The 26,637-nt window shown below is 29.4% G+C and overlaps 1 protein-coding gene across 1 annotated transcript in view; it reads right to left on the minus strand.

Annotated features, from left to right (window-relative positions):
- Positions 1–24,235, minus strand: part of cpx (synaptic transmission protein complexin) — a 474,353-nt gene extending 450,118 nt beyond the window's left edge. Inside the window, exon 1 of the mRNA XM_085954300.1 lies at positions 24,161–24,235. The gene's annotated coding sequence lies outside the window, so the exon portion shown is untranslated. The remainder of the gene's footprint in view (positions 1–24,160) is intronic.
- Between the last annotated feature and the right edge of the window lie 2,402 nt (positions 24,236–26,637).

Consider the following 26,637-nt stretch of genomic DNA (forward strand, 5'->3'; position numbering starts at 1 on the left):
TCTATAAGTACCTCTAAAAAAACACACCCTTTACAATATCAGATTATTTTTAGTGACAGCTGTTTTCAAACGTCAGATTACACGTCTAAACGTCTATTATAGATAATAATATATAATAATATGACAACTATACTAAAATAATGAAATTCTTCCACGTAAAGGTCAGACATATTATACTTAAATTATTCGCAATTAATAATATATAATAAGATATATAATAATATAGACATTTTTTTTAAATTTTAATGATACGATAAAGTTTTGATATCAATTATAATCCGAGTATTTCATCATAATAACAATTAATCGCAGACTATCTGTCACCTATTTTTATGTGAATAGCTAAATTATTCATTAAAGCTTTTAAAATTGTTGAGCAGATTTTTGTTTTACGGTTCTCATAAATCACGTTCAAAGTTTGTTTGCCATTTCAAAGGTAATTGCTTTAGTTTTTAGTCTTCAAAGTTTTACTCGGTCAATATGAACGCTAAGTTAAAAAAAGTACCGACTAATAGTTTTGTGAAGGTAGATGCTTGACTTTTATAGTATGATTAAAACCCTTCGGACAATTTGAAAATAAAAACAATTAATCATTTTTTTATATTATGATAGTAATTAAATACTGATTGATTCGTGTTTTAATCTGATTCATAATAATCTGTTTTGGCAATCCAGTTTTAGCTTTCACTATGTTCCAGCTCCATCTATATCTTCGTTCAATATTATATATATATCTATATAACATTTAAAATCTTCTAAAACATATACCATTACATTTTAGAATATGAATAGTATTTTTTTGCGATCATTTATTTAGTTGTATTAGTATATAAGTAGCACTATATAGTACCTACATATAGCTTGAAGGTACTAATAGATAAAAAACGATTCATATAACTACAGTATAACAAAACTCTCGTCACTTAAAATTGCAATTCAATTTCAATTAAACGTCGTTATTATTAATAATCAGTACATTAGCATTAAGGGTCATACCGAATTTGGTTATGACTTTGAATCTTGAAATTTGGCTAAATTTTAGTGTAGTTTTATTTATATTTGTGTAATGATCCATGGAGCCTAATATTATAAAGTTATTGATAGCTGATAATAAAATTTGTCTAAAAATCTATTAACGTACCATGTACATATTAATTATGGTTGGTTATGAGCCGGAAAGGATGATGTTCAAACATTCAAATTTGTATACGTAAGTTTAGTAATTAATTTTGAATTAATTAAAAACAGCTTAGTGTTACTGGCATGCATATGGTAGAGCTCTAATATATTGGCTCTTTTAAATATAAGTTATCTTAATATTGTTTTAAATATGAGTGTATCGCTGCAAATAACTGTCAACTTGAATATCGAAAAATATAATATATGTACCTGTGTCCGGTTCTGAGAAGATCATAATATAGGAGGTTTATATTAACAGAATTTTGTTTTTACGAGGAATAAATGTTAGCCACTTGATTAACTTATTAGGTCCATACTATGACTTTAAACACACATTGAAAAACAATACGTGTATTTTTCCAGACCTAAAAGTCAAACCTGGGATCCACGACATTATAACCCGACGCGTTAGCCGCTCGACCATCATGACCGTTAGGCGATATTGATATAAATATCAAAAAGCTTTGTTAAAATCCAATATAATTCTAACATAACTTGCCAGTTTTATTATCCAAAAATGTATAGTTCAATCGTATTAAAGATATGTTTGTAGCTTGAAATGACTGTTAATTTTAATAACACGAAAACTCTGAATTAACAATTAATATTTGTTATAGATTGGTATTGAAGTATAAATAATATTATAATAGTAATTGGCTGAGAATCAAGCGATTACATGAAACGTGTACCTAATTTAAAATAAAATGATTTAGGAGCAGTTTCAAATCAACGATTACACATATCGGAGTCGTTTGGCCATAACCTGCTTTTTTGTATTTTATTTTAAGAGTAATAATTGGGTAACTATAGTATTATCTTCTATTTGATAATACTTTGATATTTGTATACCATTTTAAAATGCTCAAAACGCTTTATATAATGATTTATGTTAACAGACCCAGCACCTTGTTTGTTCAAAACATGACCTTACCATATTTTGATCGCTGATAATTGACACTATTTTCCTAATTAGTGGAATAATTTAAAATGTTATAAATTATTGTCATACTCTTCTTCATTTATTTGTTTTAATGTGTATTAATTCTCAATGTCAGGCAAAAAATTTAACTGAGATTTATGTGGCAATTATTCAAAGTTAAAATGCTTTCCTGTAAATTCAACATTTTGCAGTTAACATGTTATGCCCAAACATAACCGATATATTTATGAATAAAACAGGATTCAAATACCTATAAGTAGATTGTATGTAAAGTTATATTTTTTTTAAGATTAAAGTAGATAGGTACATAAAATAATCTACTATAAGTATTGTAAAAATGCAATTTTATTATTTTTATATAAATATATGCTCTGGCATAATTTTTCCTCGTTCAAATAATATTATTACTCATAAAAAATATTTTCGCATAGTATATAAATTTATATATTCGCATTAATCTTGAATTTGATTTACCCAATATGCTCTCAATTGTACTTCTATTGATTTGATTCTCAAGTTGTCAATTAAATTATAATTTTATTAGGTAGTGTACAATTTTGCGTTATAAAAAAATTTATCCCATACAATGGAAAATATATAACAAACAATCTATCAGTATTTTGACATTTCCTATCACGACGAAATCTGTCTTCATCCATCTGCTGTAAAAGAAACTGCCCTCTCCGTTCGACGCCTAAAGAAAAAGGGTATTTTTTCAGGTGATCTGGAAAGTCATTTCGAATAACGATGACCTCATCTGACGATAGCTTCTTTCCGTAAACGTGCGCTTGATTTATGACACGAATTTGTAATCACATGGACGTTCAGAATAAACAAAATTTGGAAATAGTTCATCTCTACGTTGTATTTCACGGTTTTTAATGAATACTATCAGAAGACTCAAGACTGCTCATAATATTATCACCACATGTCACTATTTATACGTTGGTGAATTAAAACTAATAGAAAACGTGTTCTTAATATGTTTTAAAGCAAATACTTCACCTAGTAGAGGTACCTAGCGGAGAAATATGAAGCTTGCAATTTTAGATTTTTTTTTTTATTGATAAATAACATTTTTAAGTGTTTTATATATAATGAATGCCTACATACTTCGTAAGTCAAATATCTATGAATTCGTTAAAGGATTCCATCTGATTGTTAGATATTATTTCATGGTCATGTTTTTTTTTATTAAAATTCAAATAATTCTTGACAAATTTTATCCATCGTATTAATGTTTATTATATTTATTTTTAAAAACATCAATTTTTATAATAAATTAAAATGTTTATAACTTGAAACTCTTTTTATTTATATCAAATCGAGCTTTAATGTTGTGACCTTTGCATTATATACATCCGGAGTACCTATCTTCATTTTTACGGTTCGCGACGATTTATATTGGCAATGTAAAATGTATGATAAATGACCGACAAAGCAAAACCAGTCATACATTTTAACATAATAATGTCTTTATTTGACAATTAAGTAGGTAGGAAGTAAAGGGGCTTCTCTCCGTTTATAAAATTCACAACAGTCAATCTTTGAAATGTTCAAATTAGACGAAATAGTATATAATGTTTTTTTAATTTAAACAACGGTCAAGGTAGGTCAGTAATCTCTATTATCATACTATCATATATTTATATTGCATTTAAAAAGCCCTCAAAACTATATCATTTTTATATGTACATATTATTAATGTATAAGTGATGGGAGACGCTTTTTTATATTTGACTTACTCACTTTACTGTACATTCATACTGTCTGCTTATGATGATGATAATTATGACGACATATAATATATACGTAGGTATGTATTTTTACAAATAAGAAAATGAGAAAAACACGTCTGTTATATATATTATTAAGGTTTATCCTGAGTAAGGCAAAATCAAATTTCCCTCCTTACGAAATATCACGGCTGACACAACAACGAATTTACGACGCAAACCTGAGAGCGGTCGCATCGGATAAGCAAAATAAGAATTTTCTACCGCAAGGTTACAAACTTTATCGTTCAATATATTGAAAATATATCTGCATACAACTCATCTTTAAGTAACTTAAATTCAAAACGTAATCATTTAGATAACTGATGAGTAACGTATTTAGATATACACGAATACGTCGAAGACAACCTTTTATATATAAACGAAGCCGCAATATAATATGAAAGTCATACTGATAAGGAGACATCTAATGCTAATAAAAAAATCAATTGTTATCAAAGCAAAAAAAATGTGCAGTAAACTTAATACCATTATCATACACCACTGTCAAAAACTCTCAGCATTTAACCCAATTATATATTAAATCAATAAGTCAATTCCATTAATTATTACATATTATATAAAATTTACCAGATAAATACGTTTCGATATATACGTTAAATACGATAAATACGATAAATCAATTCCATTAATTATTACATATTATATAAAATTTACCAGATAAATACGTTAAAAAATAATATGGCTACATAATATACTGGATATTTTGATTAAAAAATATGAAAGAAGTACAAAAACATGGTCGCTATAAGTAAAAATATTTGTTAGTACCATTTTCAAAACAGAAATATTGGCTATCAATATAATATGTCGATAGAAAAGATTTTTTTTTGTTGATGCTTATTCTCTTTACCTATTCGTAGATTTATAAAATGGCATTATTTATTGAAACAAATTGCGTTCAATTATTGAATGCCATACTGATGACAACCCCATATATCAATGCTTATGGTGATATATATCAATGCAAATCTTATCTCATTCAATTTCTTGCGAATAGGTCATCTTAATACCTATATACTGGCGAAAAACCATAGCAAAGCGTTATTTGCTGATGTAAATTACAACCACAAATAAGTTGGCCAGTACGTACTGATATTCGTACATATTCTTCTTTTCTTTTCTTTTGAGCATGTCCGATCCTTATAGGATCATATGGGCCTCCACAAAGTGGAGGTTTGTATTAAAAGATTTTATTTTTACGAGAAATTGATGTCAGTCACTTGCTCAACCTATTAGGTCCATACTCTGACTCGTAGAGAGATTGAAAAACAATATGTGTACTTGCCAGACCCAGGATTTGAGCCTGGGACCCGCAATACAGACCGGCGCTCAAGCCACGCAGCCATCGTATATATATATATATATTTTTCATATATGGTAGTTATTAATGTTTTCAAAATTTTAAATCATTATTTTTAGCTACGGTTATTCCACACGAGTATTATTGTGAATAAAAAATGATATTTTCCGTGTATCTTTGTAGATAAGTACATCAACAATATATGTATACGCTTAACTGCAAGTGATTTTATTTAACGATTTATAAAACAAATTTAAAAAAAACGATTCATTTCGCTAAAATAATAATTCTTAATACTATATAATAAAATGTTATTTCAATAAAAAATATTATAAAATCTAACGGGTTGTATGATGTTGACCTTCGATCTTAATCTTTCATTTTAAAAAGTAAATAATTTATACAGAAAATATTTAACGATTTTTGATTAAATTTACTCATATGCCAGTCTGTAAAAGATAATATGAAAAATAGATGAAAAAAAATGACTGAAATAAAAAGAGAAAATGGTTAGACGCAGTGACGGTTTTAGTTAAGTGGGTACTGGGAGCTGTGACAGATTTTAAGGCTCTTTCCTAAACATTTGTTATGCAATAATTTACCATTGAGTGAGAAAATATAACATTTGGTTATGTCGGCAATATTTAACCCTATGTATTCGTATTAATCGGTATTATTTTAAGATTTTGATACTTTTTGACAAAGCTAAGAAAATCGTCATTGTCTGAATACTTTTGACATATTAATAAATATTATACATTCAGCATATAAATGTCGCATTCTGAAGAAATTACATTTCCAATGTACTCGTATTATGCTCTAAGGACTGGGCTGTTCATATTAAGATGCACATCAAGAATATTTTGTCATATTGATAATGGGAATGCATACAATCTAAGAGAGATACAAAATAAGGTATGAGATTATTTTTACTAATGATCTTTATAGTTGCAAAGCTCAAAAAGAAATGGATGTAGGTCGTCGGCAATTGAATTTCGCAACCCTCAGCAGTGAGAAATAACGCCTACAAAGAAAGAAAACTTACCAATTGTCGCCGTAAACCATCCACATAATATCACACTAGCATTGATTTGTTACGAGGTAAACGCTGACATCTTACAAACCGACAGGGCCGGCATAGAGTATAAGTTCTGTGGCCATTATTAATCACCGGTCCGGACCTGAGGGAGCGACAATAATATATCTGGTCCCAGAACCTCAACACGTAATGCCGAGACGTATAACTTACAGAGAAAATCTCTCGGGAGAAAATGATCTTCAAAATGCCGTTCAGGTACTATGGGTCGAAGGTTTGACCTATGCTTTATTGCTTTCTGGAAACTAATTAAAACTTGAGAATTTATTACACTTGAAAAGAAAAGATACTTTAAAATATATAATTGCGTTATTGCGTGATGAATCTGCATTGTTTATATTTTTTAATATCAGTTGAATTTGATTATACTTTTTAAAACATTAATATACAGCTGTAATTAAGAGAATTATATTTAACGGCGTGTATTAAAGAGATATTAAAAGGTACTATAGATTCATAATAATATTGTTCACAGTTTAAAATCTATATTAGCATAAATTATCAAAAACGTTTAAAATCATATTCTAATTGCAATTTTATTTTGCTAATTTTGTTATTGGGTTGAAATACAATTAACATTTTTAAAATTATTGTTCATTTAGTTTTCTACAAAAAGCAGGAGTAATATTTTAATTTTCAGATCCATTATTACATGTGAAATAGTATTATCCTTTTTTTAAACGTAACTTTTTAAGCTTGGAAATCGCCGAAATTCTCCGAATCAAAACACAAAAATGTTCTTTTGGAATTATTCTTCCTAATCCTACTTCAAAAGTATTGGTAAAGTATTATAAACGAAAAAGTTGCGAAGCTACTCAATTCTGAGACTGTCTTTTTGGATAAAGTCAATAATTTGAATATATTTTTATTCTTCTTCAAAGTATTTCAATAAATCTACTAGTATAGATGTACACATAATATATATTATGTGTATATTTTTTATGTAGTTATTATTATTTAACTTTTTATACTATACAACAGTGGCAAGGGGTGATGGTAGGCTGTTGAAATTCGACTTAAATAGTGCACAATAAAACTTATCAGTCATACGTTTTGTTTTAATTGAACTAATAACACAATTTGCAGTTGGTGCTGGTTAGTTTATAAAATTCAATTAATCCCTGCCTAACCAAACTATAATAATTTAGATATGCTATGGGCGATCCAACAAAATAGTGCACATTTTTTCAGTCACAGGTATTTATTTTCGTTTAATAAAGAATACATAATATTACTGATGGTATCATATAGTTATTTTTAAATTAATTAAGCCCTGACTAAACCAAACCATAATTGATGCCATTGTAGATAATATACAAAAAATATTCTTCTATCTATAAAATATCTAAAATGATGTATGATTTAATGGCATTATTTTAGATATTTTACAGATAAACAAATATGTTTTAAATGTTATCTACTATGGCTTAGATTAGAAAGGGTTACATTTTAAAAACTAACAAACACTATACAAATACACATTGTAGCCTTAGTTCAATAAAAAATACGTTCTACTGACAAAGTTTAGTATGCATTATTAATGTAGTAACTTAACAGCCTACCTCCACCCTTCGCCACTGCTGGATAATATAAAGAAAAGTGGATACTATTATCATAGGTACCAATGGTGTCCAAATAAAGCAGCCACGGGCGCTACTTTTGGAAATATAATTATCTGGTGAGCTATACGTACATATTATTATGAAGATACATTATACCTGCTCACTTAAATCATTTTTATTATTCCACGTATTGACTCACTAATAATATATATTTATTTATGGTATTAACTATCAATTATTATTGGTTCAAACACATTGTATTCTTTAAATAAAACACAAATATTTAGTGGTTCTAATTCCATTTAATTTAATATTAATCAGGACCAGTTTCATCCGCTTCAAAGAAACATCGTCACGTGGTAAAGTATAAACAATAATAAATATGTGTACACTACTTAACAAATTTTAAATTAAAAAATATTTTTTTATTTAATTATTATTCAAATCTTCAATAAAATAATTTTGCATTTTAAAATTGTAAGTACCTATATATGTATATTCTTTATCAGTGTTGATAACGTCCCTTTGAAGCGAACGAAACTAACCATAATAAGTACTACATATTGTGTTTTATTTTAATTAAAATAGATGGTTTTATAAATTAATCCTGACTTTATTTCCAGTGTGAAGTCATGCAGCTTTCTTTATGCATGCAAAACCACTCCCCTTTCTTTTTGATACGCTTAATAATGTTATACAAGAACTAAATAAAATGCATTTTAAATATATATTTTTTAAGAAAATTTTTATTTTATTATTCAAATCAATAATTACGAACGCTGATATACTTAAAAGTAATTAATATCTTGTACACAATTATTATTTAATGAATTTATAAATAATTACAATATAAAAAGAACTTTTTATATACAACGTTTTTAAATTTTCTGTTGAATCATATAAACTTGACTTGACTAGCTTAAACGATCAAAAAAATTTGTACTCGATAGAAATAATACTGAAATGTTATTTTGACATTTCATATTTATTTCCATAGTAACGCACGTATATATTAATAATTTAGTTGCTAGGATCCCAGACCTCTTAGCAACCAATAATAAAGGATTGGATTACGGATTTCTTCCAAAATAACTTTTCACTCAAAACAGAATTAACTGAAAATGAATTCAATTCTACTTAAATATGGCTAAAAGTATTAAAAAATGCATTGGCATCGTATCTGATATATTCTAAAAGTTTCAAATGTCTAGCTAGTCGAGAAGTTAGTTAAAAATCGATTGCAAGATTTGTACTGGATAAACAACCATAAAATAGTCTTCCAAAAACTTCCAATACTTAATCCGTTTTATGATTTATAAAATGTTTGTCATTATTTAAATAAGCCACCACAATATATTATAATATGCCCGTATAATTTTATTAATAACTATTGTTTCAGTGTGTAATGCGAATGATAATAAAGCTACTTTAATTTGTTTAGTCCATTTGTCATCGACTTCAAAAGAGTTTTTTTAAAACAAGGACTACGCAGAAACCCCGTGTGTATTTCAGGCTTCATTTGTTTTTTTTAGGAAAATGTAAAATTATGTATACGATTGTATTATATTGGATTAAACATAATGAGTGCAGTTAATATTGCGATAAAAAGTTAACGAGAGAAATTATATTATGAACGAAAGTTTTAATTAAGCATTATAGCCAGAGGCAGAGCGATCCATTTAAAAGGCTATTAAAAATGTAATTTTGGCGCCTGCTTTTTAAGTTGGTAAATAAATAACGCATTAAATGACGCAGAAAAATTTTGCAACGCAATTCTGAGATGCGTATCTCACAATTGCGATTATAAATTATCCCAAATGAAAAATATTTTCATGAATAACCATGATTTGTAAATATAGGTCAAGAAGCGATATTTTAAATCTTGTACACCATTTCGTAAACGTGAAATTATTGGACTGAATTAATCGTATACCAATCATGTTAATATAGTATTTCGATGGAAGCAATTTTATGTTATATTTCTAATTAAATATATATAGGTATAATATAACAAAACTACTTTAAAAATACACTAGAATAGAGTACACTCGGGTGCTTAAATATACATCATATTCTGACTAAAAAAATCTATAGGATTAGATAAATGAGCTTGAAAAAGAAAACAGAAAAGTAGATTAAAGAAAAATGTCTTCAAGTCAACAATAATGATAAATTGGTTATCTGGTCTAAAACCGATTTATATTAATGGTATGTACCTACTCCAATCAAACAGTTTCATCTATATAAGACAATAATTTTCTATTGATAAAGATAAATTATGTACTTATCACAATATTTTTTTAAAGAACCAAAATCACATTCATCACATTTCTAACATAACAGTGAAAGCTATCAATTAATTAGATTAATAATATATTATATACATTGCAGTGGTGAAAACTGTGTTTAGAGACAGTTTTAACTGTTATGGGTTGCTTTGCAAATGATATTTTGACGGTGTACCTATAAAAATACATACAGGTGCCAGCCAAATTGAAGCAGATATATCCAATTATGCCTATAGCTTAAAATATTTAACCGTATATACCTATATACTACTGTTGTTGGCGTATTTGTTTAAATTAAACTCTTAATAATATTATTTATACGAAATGTAAAGAAATGTAGAAAACGCAACGTATCGTGGATTATTTCAAGTATCCTTGCCATAATACTCAAAGGCAAGAATAAGAATCGAAAGATTTGAAGAAAGGGAATTCAATGCGATTTAATAATTAATGTTATCGTACTGATAAAATGTCAATAGGCTCGACGTGTTGTTCGATGAGTGAATATTGCAGTCATTCAGTGATACCCAAGGGGAACTAATTTCTTATGTAGGTATTCCATTTCGGCAGTAGATAAGTGTTGCAAATGAAAGATGGTAGTAGTTGTTCGTGATGATGGAGGAGGTGAGAGTTTATTTACAGTATTAATAATTGCCAGGCTACAATCGATAAAATATAATAAATATAATGACAATTCGGTGCGATGTGTTTTAACGAGAACTTATAATCGAGTGACATGTCCAATCAATTATGACCCGATATTTATTGGCCGGTACACTATCGAGGTCTTAGTGTCAAACAACACTATCTACAAAAGTGCAACTTTACAGGAGAGCCAAAAATCGTTATTTTAGATTCTTGTAACTTTACAAGGGAAATGTTTATTCAAAACCTAATGTTAATATTTTATAATTTATTGTGTATTGTACATTTATCTTGCTTATGATGATGTTAAAATTTATAGGGATAGTTTTAAAAAAATATGAAAACAAGGGTGACTTATGTAATTAGCAATTAATACGGCAACAATAAATCCACTTGCTTTACTCACTGCTAAAGATCATTGAATGTATGCAGGGGTAAGAAAACTAGATACCAAGAAGAGTGAAACGTGCTATTGGAGACTTTCATGCAACAATAGATAAAGCACAGATATTTTTTTAATATTAAAGTAGGCATTACAAACAAATATTTTGCACTATCTACAAATGTTTCATAACAAACCCATTATCATAATCCTTGGTGAGGGTAGACGGTTTTTTAAGAAAAAAAATGTTAGTTTTGATTCAGTATAAGGCAACTAATAGGTTGAGCGAATGGCTAGTAACCATTTTTATTAAAAAAAAATACCTATATCAACTTTGTAAAGGCCCATTGTTCTTTGACATAATCGAAAATGGTATTTAATTTATTTATACTAGCTAACGTTTTGGTATTTCTTTAAAATGAAATACCTACATAATATTCTTGAAGGAAAGTTATAAAAATGAAACTGTATGTAGATAATATTGCATACATCGATATACCATATTAATCAAAACTCTCTTGATACACAATATTATTTCCATGTAAAAAGACTTCTCAAATTTTCTCCCTTCGATATGTCGAACGCATGATTACATTTCAGATGTATTGATTGACTGTGTTAAGTAAACGTGAATTCCATAGAATCAGGCTTTTATGTAGGTATCACGTATTTGCCTGATGTTAAAAAATACGATATTTTCCGAATTCGACGTATGAATAACGAATTGATACAATTCGTTAAAAAGTTACACACAATAAATAATACTCGACTGTCAAAAAGCAGTAATTTGAGTCGGTAACTGACACGTCGTAGGTTTTCAATATAAATAAATTAAAAGCGGGAAGAAGACCAATATTGTATTATTAAAAAAAAATCGGCGTGTAGTTATGTACGCGCGTTAGAAGATATTATACTTCATTGGCGTAAAAAAAATAAAAACAAAACTTTTGATAACCTAGATTCTTCGACTAGCTCTTAATTATCTTGTTAAATTACACACTCAAGAAAAAGGACCGCTTATTGGAACGCCGTTGGCTTATTTATACAGTTTAACTTATATTACTAAATTATATAATTATTTAACGTTATTTTTATTTTAAAAGACGTAACAACTGCCACTATGACGTTTAATAGTTTGTTAACGTAAGAAATTGCAAATGGCCGACAATAATAAATTCGCTACTAGGCAACGGAACAATTCTAAACTCTAATATTATACTGTATAATCGTCACAATTGCATTATCATACTGTGTCGTAACGGTAGTGCGTTCGGCTGATAACCGAACAGTCGTGGTTCGAATCCAATCGAGTGAGATTTATTTCGTGTGAATAAATAAATTATGTGTTACATGTCGCACGCTAAAAATACACTCTGATCTAATTTTCCAAACGCGCCTAAAGAATATATCTTCAAAAAATTTAAATATTAACGGAGTGTGTTTTTAGGATAGTGAAATTAAATTCTAATGGATAATGAAACTGATAGGAGGTATGCTATATAATAGAGGTCGTTAAGTAGATGAAATGGTAATATATGGGAATCGGCGAGTGGATAACAACTGGACGAATGCCGTTATACAGTGCTACCCGAGAGGCACTAAACGACAAATCACAAAGTTTAGTGAATGTACATAGTGGCAAAGAAATGGGGACCGAGAAGATTGGAGGGAGTTAAAAGAGCCCGGCTGATTGTGATATATATACATATGATATTATGTAAACAGTCAATCAGGATAAGATTTGCGACCGTTTATGTACAACCATTGTAAAATGGCATATTTTAATACAGCACTGGGTAAGACGTAATGTGTGGTCCGCCAATGAACGGCTGGAAAATTTTGAAAAGACCGCCTAAATTAACATAAATTAATGGTAATTGACGCTGCATTACCAAAAAACACACGTATGACTGCTATGTGCAAAAATTGACTCTTTACAATCTAGGTGGCACAATGGTTGGGAAAGCTAACCGCCAAGCGATGAATGCGTAAACGACAAACGTAGGTACCTTCGTTTGAAATTTGTGATCATGTGTATGTCGATTACATTTATTTATACGCTTTCTGGCCAACGTAAAGATATAACAGATGACATTGAATACGTTCAGTTGGTTGCAAAGTCAACAACATTGTGTATTTTTATTGCGAAAAATACTATTTTAAAATAGGTGTATAATATCTCAAACAAATACAAAGGAAAAAACATACAATTATGCAAGTGTGACGCTTTTAAAAACACAGTGTTTTAAAAGACATTAAGTACTGTGCGAAAACATTTTGTTGGCTACGTGTTGAAACTGTGAACTAACATGCTCCGCCCATTTTAACCGCAATTCCATTATAAGCTCCTCCCATTTAGTAAACCACAGCGCCTGGAAGTGTAGCCAAGAAGATGTTTTCGTACAGTACATACATTGACAGGTGTAGCGCGATACTTGAAAATTACCAGTAGTTCTTACTATGCAAATATAAATCCATGCATATTTAGAAAATATAAAATAATACCTACTACATATTTTATTATAATTAATATTGTGTTTTATTTCAAGTAGTAAATCAAGGAACAAAAAATTTATATAAAACACGAACAATTAAGAAAAAATGGTTACATTATCAACTCATCATGTTTTAAAAATGTAATAAAAAAACAGACAATTGTGACAACAGTGAAAAAAACCTGTAATCCTTTGTGTAAATTAATAACTTTAGTGTGTAGAATATACAATATAAATGTATCAATGGAACTTATTCAGACGAAGTTAAACATTTTCTGTGCTTTATATTTGTATTTGCTGACTTGCGAGCACATGTTTGCGTTCTACAGATATTGATTTTGTAACACGTGAGTCAGATTTCTATACATGAGTGAGATTGTACTTTGGAAGCTTTAGGCCATCGGTAAAAGCACACGTAAGCACATTCAGGCTCAGAATCAAAGCTTAACTAATAAGACACAAATGAGAGACCTTGTATAGGTATATTATATTGTATTACCTGAGAAATTTATTATTTTATGGTATATGAAACGAGAATGTTTGCACAGTGAATGAGCGCTTGTGATGAAGGCTTATGAAGGCAGGAAGCTCAGAATTGAATCTGAATGTGAAAAAATCAGATGATATTTTTAATGTGCTAAATGTAGCTAAAATATATTATTTATCCTAAATAAGTTGTTAAAGAACCTTTTCACGTGGCGACCAAGATCCACAGTCAAAAGTATAAAAATGCTTAACATTTTTCAAATACGTTTTTATTAGGAATACTAACAAAAAAATTATTATGTTGGTTATATTTTTTTATTTTTAGTATTTAATTCTATATAGTATATATATTTGGGAGTTTTGAAAACTAAAATCACAGTTTCCATTTTCGTAAAATATGAATTGAACGTAGTTATGCAGAATGTAACCAGTCCACAATAATGTCGAGCTGAGATAATGGCACTTAGGAACAACATGATATTAAAAATGTATGTAAAATGTAACATTGTAAATAGTATTTTATTCCAAGAATCTTTTTTTGCGGCTTGGCTATTTTCAGCAGAACGCAGAAAAAACCTTCGCGCATCAATCTGATCTATATCATAACTCATTTTTTTATTTTTTTGTGGACTGGCTACTTCCTGCATAACTATTTCCAATTTGAATTCGTCAATGATATATAAATAATTTCTTTCTTATAGGTATATTTTCTCTAAAAAAAGCATTTTAAAATACTTTTTGTATACAAACTGTATAATATTTTAGAATACTATTGCTAAAATTTTACGTATTATAAGAAAGAAATATAACATTTTTATATACTTACCAACATTTTTTGAAAATGGAAACTGCCGTTTTTGTTTCCAACCCCATCATTTATAACAATACCAGTTTTAAGCTAAACGCATGCTCAATTGACAGGAGTAATAATTAAGAAAGTCCAGGATGAAATTGAATATGCTACTTATCAATTTTATATAATTATCGAAATTAGTAGGAAAAATAAAAACTATAACTAACGTACATAAATATTTGTTATTTCTACTTGTAATGCGTAGAATAGTATTAATATTGATTGACAAAAATATTATTATAAAGACGCCTACATAGATTCATTTACCGTGCTTAGTTCATTCAATTTAAAATAAACAAGTTTATGAATGAAAAAAGTACACATTCAATGTTAAATAACCATATTTTTAGATACAGCTTGTTAAATTTGTTTACAATATCATTGTATGAATAGGCAAATAGTAGTGAAATAATTTGGATGCTAAGTAGACATACAAGTATAATGTACCACTTAGCCTGAATTGGTAATACATAAGTGTACAGCTATGCTCATGTTTGACATGATCAATATTTCAGCAATATAAAGTGTTTACATACAATAATATTATTATGTATCTGCATAGGTGAGAATATCCTCTTGGCTATGAATAAACATTTATAACAATATCAGTTTGAAACATCTAATCATAATTCTGCATAAATTTAAGAATAGGCACTGTACGTGTACATTAAATTAATTAATGTCATTATTGGATTTAATATTATATTATGTATTCAAAACATATAAATATTTATACAGCTATTGTATTACTGTTGAAGCGTGTTATATTAAGCCTGATAGAATTTAAAATTGTAAAAAAAATAACATAACAAAATAACTTTTTCTCAGACCAATTGATAGGTCTATTCCTCGAAATCAATTTAAAGCTCAATATTACGATGGTTGCGGTTGCCATATGGCACGTAGTGTTGAGACCACATTTCACCCGAATCAATATCATCTATATCTCAAAACAAAAATCTGATTGTATTGTATAAATTTACCCTAACGCGACCTCCAACCCTTTTTTGAAAAAATAAGGTCCGATGGTGGCCACCTTTTTGTAGATGTAATAAAGTTTGTAGAGTCTATTCTGGACTGGTCTCACTCCAATTGTACTTATTAACAAACTCGTTGAGCCAAAAACGAGCCTCATCGATGAACGAAATTTTACGGTAAAAGAATGTCTATCAGTTGCGCAAATCAACAACTAATTTTCAAAGTAAATTTGAATGATATGCTCAAGCGTGACTCTATATTTATGCTGATTTTCCAGACTATACTGATTATAAATGTCAAAAAGTGAGTGGAATTATATCACAGCTCGATTTTCCTTTTGATAAACATTTTGTAAGTTTTATCTAAGCAACCGTTGTAATGAAAATGCATGACTACCAACAGATGTTGAATAACAACATAATTATTATCTTGTTTTTTTTCTATCTCATAATTTGCGGTATTTCTTTTCTTTTAATACTTAAACCATTTTATGTATTGTTCTGATTTAGAATCCGCCTCCATTATTTATTGAATTGAATTTGCTTATTGAATCATTGGATTTAATTATAGGCATACAATAATTAATTACATTACGATGCAAATACATCCATCCATCTTAATAAATAAGGGCACTTTTTTAGTTATAAGTGTCAATTTAATAACTGGTTGGGCCAATTATGGTCGCTTTCATCCCTCCTACCTTAAATCCCCAGTTATTGTCGCTAGTCCAGGCTATCAGCAGATACGGGTCATCAGTCGACCGTGACTTAATTACATTCAGTTACCGCAAGTCACCCGAAGACAAGTAGGTGCGCCCAAGCTTGTTAACGCTAGAGCGATATTTAACGAGTAATTCCAAATATTCCATATCATTCATCAAAAGTGTAACCATGCGAGTGCCTACTAGGACGTGAAGGCATGCTCCAGGGACCAGCTTCAGCCAGACTGCAGAACATCGTAAAAGGTCAGTGCCTGGCATCCTACGTGTAACCGCCCCCACCCCCAGGATCCACATCCATCATCACAATCATTTTGTCACAAAATTATAGTCCAATATAAAAAGCGAAACCAATGACATATTATAATAATATGATGTTATTGCATTTTATTCTATTTTGAATTTATCAATTATTAATTGTGTGTACATATCGAATTCAACTTAAGTTAATTATTAGTCGAAAGCTTAAAATGTTGTTAATCCAATATGATATTATATTTTATTATAATAATGAAACATAATAGGTACGTTTGAATACTGAGTATACTATAGTCAAATAGTCAAAGGAAACTATGTTAGGTAAGTAGGTACATCGAGAAAGTCTCGTTATTGTGTAAATCTATGCAGATGGCAAGAAGTATAGCGCAGATCAAATGGGAACGATTTTCAATATCTCGTACCACGAACCCGCACAAAAACCATTCTCTCAACTAAAAGTGGGGAGACTGCGGTTTTTGAACTCCCAGGATATAAATAGTGCAAAAAAACAGTATGATTCTACATTTTTATATCAATACTATTCATATCTTTACACACAAATATATTTTTGATGGATTACAGGAAACATTGGATTATGCTTATCTTGTTATAATAATATATTTTTTGAACGTAGTAAAACTTTCTTCTTTTATGGCAATACAGACTGGAGTTTATGGTCGCCTAATGAGTCTTTTATTATTTTATCAGTATTTAGCTCTTTGCTCACATCACCTAATCGATGATTGGTCACTCAATCGCTAGTTGGTACTTATTGGGTTGTATACATTTGATGTTATCATAAGACTCATTAAAACTGGTAATTTATACATATTGACAGCGAAATATGATACATAATATTATATTCGAGCGTGATTAGAGTATTTATATAGAAAAGTGTCGCCTGTCGCTGTCGCATATCACAGGCGCCATGTTCAAATGGCTTGCTTAAAGTTATTCTTATAGATGAAAAAAATCTTAATTATGAGAAATTAAGAAAACAATAAGAAACGCAAAATGAATGGTAAGTATTCATCCTTATATTACCATTAATAATATGCATAATTATTATAATAAATAATTAGATGTTATGTATCATGATGCTGTGTATCGTTCGATATACTTATTTGATGGCATCATAAAGGTTGATTTATTTTTTATTAACTATATAATGTTTGTGTACGTGTTAAATAAGCTAAATTTATAATTGTATATATTATCATGTTTCTTTAATATTTACATAAACACATGCTGTCTTTTCTACTTTCTTGTTATATTAGTTGTTTGTAATTCAGATATTTTTATAATTTTGTATTTATTATGTATTATGGCGCATTGGCCAATCGCTGTAATGTCGTAATACTCTTTTTCTAAATAAATAAATAAATGACGTAAAGTTGTACAACAACGTAAATAAATTAAATTATTTTTTAGATGTCGATAAACTGCTAAGATGTTAATGAATGAGGATGATATATTTCTTAAAAAGTAATTAATTGTGGGATAAACTAGGTAATCTAGTATTAACCAGACTATATAAAACATGAAGAAGCCCAATCTTAAAGCCACAGGATTAACAAATTGATTACATTTCGTGAAAAGCTATGTATTCGTATGTATGTCGTTGATAAGAGACAACTATAAAAGGCTGATGTTCAGCAGTGGATGGACCATAGTTTATGATAAAGGAAAGGTATATGCCAACTGCATTCTGAAGATAATGCTAATGTTTTGTAAATTAATGTAGTTTAATTTAATAATTTTATGCGGTTATTATTTAATTTACATCTTTTTACTCGTAGTATTTCTTCTAAAATATTATCGGCAAAAAACGAGCATGCCGTATCTTTGCTGATGTTCTATAGTGAAATACGGTTTCTGGATTAATATTGAGAGTGCATTTCATTTGCGAAATGAAATGAAGTGAAATTTTAATATGGAGAATGAAATTCTGCAAACCTGAGAATGTTTTTGCTTGACAATTTGATTGGATTTTTAAAAACCGATGGGTGGGTTATTTTACTTTTATAATATATTGTATAAATTGAAAGGTGGTTCATATTTCAGGATAATTATATTAATATCAGTAAACTATTAATGGTTATATCTTTATTATGCTATTATGTGCCATATTATGGGCACATTGCTCGCCGAAAGGACGGCCGCTGGACAAATGACGTCACCCAATGGTAACCAAGGGGCACGAAATGGCCACAGGATTGCCCTAAAAGCCGCTAGATTGACAAACTGGTAAAGTTCGGCGAAAATACGTGGCAGCAAAAGACACAGGACCAAGAGAGTTGGAAGAACCTTTGGGAGGCCTTCATCCAGCAGTGGATTGATCCAGGCTGATGATGAATGAATGAATGGCTGTCAAATTATGTTATGGCAATAATTTAGTTTTTCATAATTTTAATTGAAACAGAGAATAGCTTTATTTTATTGTCAAAAGCAGACAGAGTAGATTAGCATAAAAATAAAGTAAAACTGCATATTATGCATGATTATTCTTTGTCTAATACAAAAGGTTAGCAGAGCCAAACCTATCACAAGTATTCTGCAATATTTTTTTCCCAATTAGAGTCAATTTAAAAAAAAATGCGCAATATGTATATTCTAAATACATATGCCCAGCATCTATAAGATGTCACTCAGCCAGTGAAGTGTTTAATCAACATGTGTTACCAACGCTCATGTATGCATAATAATATGGACTCTTAATGATAGAGGAATCCAAAAATTATGAGTGCCTAGCGCAACGTGGCACGGAAACGTACTCGTTGGGCATAACGCGTGAAGATCACAAAATAAAGTAATGGATAAGGAATCAGATACTGTGATAGAGATCGCTAAGCTGATGAAATGCCAATGGGTTGGGCATGTCGCTCGGCGGGTAAACAACCGCTGGAAAAATGCCGTCATACAGTAGTAATCAAGGGACACTAAGCCCACACAGGGACGCTCTTAAACGCACTGGATAAACGAGCTCATAAAGTTAGGTAGATGATATATGCAGCAAAAGGCTATAGGGAGCGAGTAGAGTGGACATAGTAGTTTAGTCGAGTGGCGAGTGATTTAGTTACCACTAAATTATTTATAGTAACTGAAAAGTGTCAGAACACAGTACATTAGTGAGTGACGTGTCAAAATGAACAGAGCACAATGTAGTAGAGCAAAAATAAATAATTAACTATTTTTTATTCAACAAAAAATTCACATGATTTAAGAATGTAACATTCTTTATATGGACCATACATAGTTTAAAAACACTTCTGAAAAATATTTAAGTAACCAATACAAAAAAAAAATCTTTTTTTTTATACGAGCAGGTTCGAATCTGCATGATGAACCTAATTCGAAGTGTTTTCAAATTATGTATGTTCAAAAAATAAATGAGTTAATAACTTAATTTATAATGGCTATAATATTAGAAGAATTAGAGAAAGAAATTATACGGACAAGTAATAAACTTGACTAAAGTCAACGTGTTCAGACGTGTCTCGTGGTTTGTTTAGTATTTAGTAAGAGGTGGTGGGGGTCCCTAGTCAACCGAAAAATTAGAACAAACTGGATTAACTCGACTAAACGATTTTACTAAATTACTACTAAATTTGTCTGTTCATACACGTTTGGTTACTAAATTACTCGCAATTCGATCGATACTGGCTGATGATGATAATGATAAGATTTCAAGTAAACTTTGATATTGTTAACGAGATATAATTAAGAACAAACCTTATTGTCAATAAGATTTTTCTATTAATTTTACTAATGGAAAATAAAAGGTGTTATATTGTAGTACATTTTATAATTTTTGAATTAGGAAAGTAGGTCAGCTATTGTAATATTTTTGGGGAAAATCATATAATAAATATCTTCAAAATATAACGGTAAAGCGTGGAACGTAAAATTGTTTAAACGGAAGGAAATGTAATATTTTTTTTCAGTGAGTATCGAGGAATTTCAGGAATTTTATTACAAGACGGGACAAAAATGCCTTCAATATAGTCTGAGTTTTATTGAAAAGGGTCCAGTGATTGAGGTTGACTTATTCAATTTGAACGTAGAGTGCTTGCGATGTATACAATTTTACTCGTGTGGGGAAAATTCTAATTATTCACCACATAAAAGAAAAAAATAAGTAGTAAGTATAAACCAACAGAGATTGGACTACTCTAATAGAAAGAGCAATATAATGTATATATTTTTTTTACAATATAATAAGCTACGAAATCCAATAACAGTAGTGAAAAATACTACACATAAATAAGTAGCCTGAAATCAATTAGGTACATAACTCACATGCTCTAAAAATCAAGATTTACATTATTTAAAAAAAATTATATATTGGTATATATTATATATAACCCATTATGTCTTCCTGTGGGTATATTCTATACACAAGGTTATCGACGGTAGATTATCATATTAATAAGTTAACCGTCTATAAACTGTCAAATTATGGTATGTTTTAAAAGCCCCTCTCTTGGTTGTGTTAAAATTTTAGAGTGAGATAGATAGTTTAGACGGCTAATTTATTGTAGTTATTGTAATAACTCAATACATAAATATGATAAACTACCGTCGATAGCCACTTTGTGTATAAAAAAGACCCACTAAGATGCGACATCTGGTATGTTAGTGTGTGAAATAAGGATTCTTGATAGGTTAGAAATACGTTCCAACATTGAATTCACACAATGAAATAATTTTACACGATTTTAGTTATAATTTTATATACTTTGTACTTATCTACTCAAATATGACCATAATATTATCTGAAATCAAACCCGCAACCTAGTTATAAGAAGCACTGCCTATAAAAATTGACTACAGGAGGCGTATGTATAATACTGTCTTATTGCCGATGTTAGATCATTTCTAGTATGATTGCATTAGTAAATAATATTTTTTCTATTGATTTGTATTGAATTTACGATTCATAAATTAAAAAATAATAGTAGATCATACTATTTTCCAATTATGTATCACCATTCATCGCAATGATGGTTTATTGGAGATATATAAATGTTGAATTGTTACGATTTGTATCTGTGGCAGATATTACATCAGATATCGACCACCAAAAATATTTCTGATTAACCTTTTTTCAGCACCACTTTTATGTATTAAATCAAAAAAAAATAGTTTTTATATAAATAAGTTTTGCAATTAATCATAACTTAAATAAATCGCTGATGAAATAGTTTTAAAACTAAATGCTGTTACTTTTTTTAAAAACTCTCAATTATATTGAATTAACTTCAACACAGCATTGTTGATAATATATTAACAATCAATTATAAAACAATAACTATAAAGGAAAGGTTATCGTTAAGTTTTTAAAACAATAACAGTATGAAGAGACCAAAACGTCGGAAAATAGTAAGATAATATTTGAGTGAGAGGAGTAATTCTCCATTATGATGATGTTCAAACAATAAATTGTATATATATTAATAGATATTTAAGTTATAGGTACAACTGGTGATAATTTTTTTTTTACCATGTCCGATCCTAATATTACTTTATTATTTTTACAAGATATAGATGTTAGCACTAGCTCAACATATTAGGTTCATACTCTGACTCCAAACAAAGATTGAAAAATAATATATGTATTTGTCAGACCCAGAATTATTCGAACTAGATTTAAAGGCGACACGTTAGCAGCTCGGCCATCGTAGGCGTTATTTACCTAAAAGTAAATTCACCAACGCTATCATTGAAGCTTTTTCTTTGCATATTGCATTAGTGATGACATACAATGATATTAAGCCAATCGTTTTTTATTATATTCAGAATAATACATCAAATATAGGTAATATTAAGTATTTGACGAAAGTATTAATATTTAATAATGTACTGATAAATATTATATAAATGACATAAGAAACAGTATAAGAAAAATACCCTTATAAGCATTATAAGCTGATCCAAAATATTGTTATTATTGGGTTTGGGTCGAAATCCCGAAGGCCAGAATCCCAAAGGCCGAAATCCCGAATGCTGAAATCCCGAATAGCCGACATCCCGAATGGCCGAAATCCCGAAAGCCTAAATCCCGAATACCAAAATCCCGAACGCTGAAATCCCGAATGGCCGGAATCCCGAAGGCCGAAATCCCGAAAAATAAAAAAAATACAAACACCAATAATTGCGCAATCTTGAATTGCGCAATTTTTACAAGAGAGACAAAAGCCCATTTTTTCTGGAAATATAAAAAAATATAAACATCAATAACTGCGCAATCTTGAATGCCGTAAATTTTTTTATAAGAGAGACAAAAACCAGTTTTTTGTGAAAAATGGGTTTTGTAGAACAAATGGATTTTGTCTCTCTTGCAAAAATTGCGCAATTATTGATGTTTGTATTTTTTATTTTTTTATATTTCCACAAAAATGGGTTTTGTCTCTCTTTTAAAAATTTCGCAATTCCAGATTGTGCAATTATTGGTGTTTGTATTTTTTTATTATTCGGGATTTCGGCCTTCGGGATTTCGTCCAGCACCCGTTATTATTATCATAGCAACATATCGAAATTGAATGTTTTGGTCTGACGTGCTCAGCTTCAAACACTCAAAACGTTAATAAACATTATTTATATATTTTTAGGATCATAATTATTAATAGTAGATCACTTGAAAACAATAGCTCATTTATACATAAATAGTTAATGTAGAATTTATGATTACATTCTAGCGTTGATGTCAATTTAATCAACTTCGTCATTAATGTACTTGTCGTTTTCCAATCCTCAGCTATTCAATTATTCGTTTTATACCGTAATCTAATACGTGCTTGAGACTTCTTTACTTTGTATAATATTATAAATATTATAATATTATAAAAATTTTCCATTAGCTACTTTGATAAGTTGAAAACATTCTTAAAATATCAAGAATCTACAATATTAAAATAACTTTGAACAAAATAATTTAAGTATTAAATTTATACGCATGCTTTTATTCTTAGAAAAACTTTCAAGTAAATTTTTTTTGTACGTATTTTTTCAGTTCAAAAACATTTTTGTACTCGAAGCGTGTACATTATTACCATTGAATATCACTTTCTAAACCACAGAATAGAGTAAGAAAAACAACATGCCGATACCACACTCACGCAACTTCTCGTAAACTTTAAAAACTTATTATGTACAAAAAACACACACAAGGTTTCTTTTACCTTATAATGGATAAACCTGCGCCTCCACTCCTGAAGATATTTTATGTTTAAATAAAATATGTTTCGGCTCACCTGAAAGAAAAAAAAAACACGCTTTAAACAAAATGTCTGGAAAATATTTCATCGACATTTATTTAAATAGAAAAATAATATAGGAATTCTTTATATTGCTGATTTTAGTAGATAGAAAAAGGAAAGAAAGAATGTCATATTATTATAAAATTCAAAAGGAGAAATATTATTATGTATTCAATTTTATTTGAAATAAGCATTTTCGATATTTTATATCGAATGGAATTTAGCCAGAGACTAAGTCAACTATTGTAGAAAAAAATCTCAATAACAATTGTACTTACTTACTTAGTCTATTTTTGTCATGTTTTAAATAAAAATATGTATAAACCGCTAACTAGACGCTCATGCTTTACCACAATCTTACCTGCGCAAACCGATTTGTATCGGGAAGACTGTATGTATGGACGGGAAAACTGTAGTTTGCGCAGACCGAAAAGTGTATTTTTTGCACAATCTATACGGCGCAGGCAAGTCGCTGCCGTCTAACCGGCGCTTTTGTAATAATATAATAATATTATACATACTTTGGAATAGATCAGAAACATAAGTAAGTATTATAAAAAATATCTTTGAAAAATATTGGTGCTTGGCAGGATACAAAACTACTTCCGGCTAGTATGCTATTTATTTTTTGTGATATTTTTCAAAAATATTTTTTGAAATTGGTATGTTTCTTAAATTTTCCTAATTATGTATGTTTCATAACAAAATGCTAATTTTTTAAATATTGAGCATTATTTATTGAATAAAAGAACAGTTAAATTTTAAATATATTAATAGATTTGTACATTTCACACGTAGAAGGTTTTTTTTTAATATTGCCGACTATTATTTGAAAATAGCCGATTTGGCATTACATTTGATCAAAAACTGACAGTTCAATCAGTGTTGACAACGTTAAACGTGGGTCAACTTCTCGGTATTTATCCGAAAGAGATAGGCTGAAGTGACATAACTCATAAATAATAGATTAGTGTCTGGCGTCTGGTCTTGAACTCTAACGGTGCTGGATTTTGATACTAATTTAAAGTGCCAAACACACATTTGGAGTAACCGTAAGGTTAGCTTTGAAAACATATGCTTGTGGTAGATATAGGGTGTACATATGTCTAAAATGTCTAGATACAAGTCCGCACATAGAATATTGGTTTGAAGGGGGTCCGTTTGGAAAAAATATCCATAATAATTTATCGTTGGTTGTTGAAGGTGGTGGGATAGGGCGGGGTTAACAAAACATAGCCTACTACTTATAGCGTCTTGTCGTTTCAACCGTGAACCCTGCATTTTCCGGGTACGATCTCCATACCCAAACACACTTATACTATTTACTTTGAATCTAACAAAACCTACATGGACTGCATGTCTAGTTAAAAATGCTCATCTGCGAGTTAATGCGAGCCATCGCATCCGCAAATGGTCATCGAATGCGCGTGGCCTAACGATCAACATTATCGTTCGTGTTGTTTTGTCTTTTAGAATATTCAATGAAACATTGGATGAAGCCAATTCATGAGTGTCACAGTTAGCTAAAATAAGTAAGAATGTTTACTTAAAATAAACAGAATTATTAAAAAGGGTAAATATATTACAATTATCATCTAAGCTTGACTTCATAAAACTGAACGTCGTTCTTCCCGATAGCGGTCTCAAAAGTGTAGATAGCTTTTATGAATCCCAACCTAAATATAACTAAAAGAAGAATAAAGACATACATGAATAATTAATCTAAGTATGGGTTGAATATTTTGAAATGATAGATTGATTACTGTACAACGCATTCAGTCTGCTATTCTAACCCCCGTGCCACGCATTATTTTGGCATATGGTTCCAAAGACCCTTATCAATATCTTTTTTTTCAAAAATATCCAAATATCCTTTTTGATAAGGCCCATATATTCATGCATTAATAATATATAATAATACGTAGCAAACGGATTACCTCATTTAAAAGACCAAAATTATTTAGATTCGCACTGACGTAATATATTATTTATAAAAATCTGACCAAAATGTCTCGTTATGGTGGCTATATAAATATTATATTGGAAAATATTCACATCGTCTATTCTGCACGATCTTTTATAACAAACAGCCTGCGGGTAAGTGGCTTTCTATAAGTAGTAGTGCCAAACTTAGTTTTTTTTGTGTAGTTTTTGCACATGTTTTTCTGAGTGAGTTCAATGAAATACATACTTAGTCTTAAATTCTCCATAAAAAGGGTCAGATACATAGACTATAGATACATCGTCAGATATGTATTAATAATAAATCCATGAAAATAAACGAAAAGGTCTGTTTGATTTAAATTATTTGCGGTCAAGCTAACAGCCAGTAAATATAAATATCGCTACCTGAAAGCAACATTGAGATTAGTCAAAAATTCTAGTTTCGAGATAATTGA

This window comes from Rhyacophila brunnea, unplaced genomic scaffold (genome assembly GCF_057557595.1).
Source record: "Rhyacophila brunnea isolate RB1 unplaced genomic scaffold, BYU_Rbru_1.0 scaffold_4, whole genome shotgun sequence".
Taxonomy (NCBI): domain Eukaryota; kingdom Metazoa; phylum Arthropoda; class Insecta; order Trichoptera; family Rhyacophilidae; genus Rhyacophila; species Rhyacophila brunnea.